The 2,175-nt window shown below is 44.7% G+C and overlaps 1 pseudogene across 1 annotated transcript; it reads right to left on the bottom strand.

Annotated features, from left to right (window-relative positions):
• Positions 1-1,271: 1,271 nt before the first annotated feature.
• On the bottom strand, positions 1,272-1,677 carry LOC308472831 (large ribosomal subunit protein eL43 pseudogene; annotated as a pseudogene). Its single transcript has one exon. The product of its transcript is annotated as a large ribosomal subunit protein eL43 pseudogene (transcript).
• Positions 1,678-2,175: the final 498 nt, after the last annotated feature.

Consider the following 2,175-nt stretch of genomic DNA (forward strand, 5'->3'; position numbering starts at 1 on the left):
GTGAATGAGTCCAAAAGAGAAAGAGAGCAAGCCGCCTAACTCATGCTGAAACAAGAGGAAGCCAACTCCTTATGCAAACAAAACAGCATTCTCTGTGTGTTCATCTTTCCTGAGGGAATTCACTGCTACATTTCAGCAAAAGTCTGTCACCAAGCCCCTGGAGTCCAGTGACCATCTGCACCAGCCCCATTATCTGTGGAGTGAGATTGATCTTTCTCCTCTTTGTGTCTTCTCTCATCCTAATACCCAGGAGTCTGCAAAGGGAAGGAGACAGACTTGTAATTCATCAGAAAAGGGTGTGTCAGAATGAAGAATCGTTCTGTTCAACCTAAGGCAATGTAACTTCTCTTGCAATGTGCTGCATGTCTCTGTAGAACCTCTCTGTGTAATCTGGGTCCATTTTTATTTCTTCATGTTTACAACCCACATCACTCCCAAAGCCAAGAGGCTAGAATTAAATGACACAATTTGGCAAGAAATGAAAAGTAGCTCTTTTCCGAAGGGCCTCACAAGCATACTTGTCACCTGTACTAATCCTTTGCTAGCTTGCTGCAGCAGCCACTGATTGGCTAGCTCTTATGACATCATGAATGCTGAAGGTTTGTGATGTCAAAAGAGCTAGCCGACAGCTTGCAGAATAGAGGTGTGCTTGGGGTTCAGAGGGAGGGACATCCACATTCCCAGACTATCCCTGTCAGTTTACTTCTCTATTTCCTTGTTTATTTACATTGATACATCTTAAGTTGTATCCTGTTTACAACTCCTCAGAAGGGCAGAGAGTGAACACCTAGAACAGGTTTTCATAGTTTGTGACCCACCAAGCTGAATGCACCCCATCAGCCACTGTTTGGCACATGATCAACCAGTGTATGGGTTATATAAGGTATCTAGTCCAGAGCTAAATGGTTCTTTTTTCTCTGTTCAATGTTCACTTTTGTTGTTGTTGTTTAGTCGTTTAGTCATGTCTGACTCTTCGTGACCCCATGGACCAGAGCACGCCAGGCACTCCTGTCTTCCACTGCCTCCCGCACTTTGGTCAAACTCATGCTGGTAGCTTCGAGGACACTATCCAATCATCTCGTACTCTGTCATCCCCTTCTCCTTGTGCCCTCCATCTTTCCCAACATCAGGGTCTTTTCCAGGGAGTCTCCTCTTCTCATGAGGTGGCCAAAGTATTGGAGTCTAAGCTTCAGGTTCTGTCCTTCCAGTGAACACTCAGGGCTGATTTCCTTAAGAACGGATAGGTTTGATCTTCTTGCAGTCCATGGGACTTTCAAGAGTCACAACCACTTTTAATTAACAATAAGGACATGAACTGTAGAGGAAGAGTAACAGTCGAACAAAAATATGCTTCTACTGGTCTTTTAACTCCTTCAGTCTTCTGTAGGCAGATCACCTCTGAAGTGGTGTTGTATGTCCAGGCGCCACCAGCTACTGTTTTCATACAAAAGCCACAGTGCCAGAAACCCACAGCTTTCCTCTTCATTTTGGTCTTGCCACAGAAGAAGCAAGTATATTTAGCATGTTGGCTAATTTCAATCTTCTTCACCATTTTCCTCAGGGAAGCTCCATATCGGGTACCATTTTTACCCACAATCCCAACCTTCTTGGTTTGTTTGGCCATCTTGTTACCACTGCAGGCCACAGGAAGAGTGAGCTAAATGGTCCTGTGACAAGATCTATGACTCTCCCCCCCCCCCAATCTCTTTCTGCTCATCTTAACTTCATACTTCATTTTGTCTGGATGGCACCCACACTTGTTGCAGCAGGCACCATCTTAGAAAATAATTCCTACCTAGGAAATTCCTAGGAAATAAGGGGGTGGAGGAGATGCCTCTTCTAAGATGGCACCCACCACCTGCAGATTTGGTCCAGTTCTGTGAGGCCTTGAGGTTCAAAGGGAAAGTGGGGGCCACAGGTGAAAATAATGTAAATGGGGGGGCACGGCACAAGACTAGGGGGCCACAGAGGGAAGTGGGAAGTGAAGTGAAGAAAACAGGGAAGTGATTGAGAAAAGAAAAAAAGAAAACAGAGAAGTGGAGAAAATAGAAAACAGAAAAGTAGAATGAACATAATGGACACAGAGGTGATCTTTGGTTATCCCTCACAGCAATAGAACCAGATTTTAAGAAGCTTGTTTCTGGTCATCAAGCACGAAGGTCCCATTGATCAAGA

The sequence above is a fragment of the Podarcis pityusensis genome, assembly GCF_964106645.2.
Source record: "Podarcis pityusensis genome assembly, chromosome: 3".
In the NCBI taxonomy this organism is placed as follows: Eukaryota; Metazoa; Chordata; class Lepidosauria; order Squamata; family Lacertidae; genus Podarcis; species Podarcis pityusensis.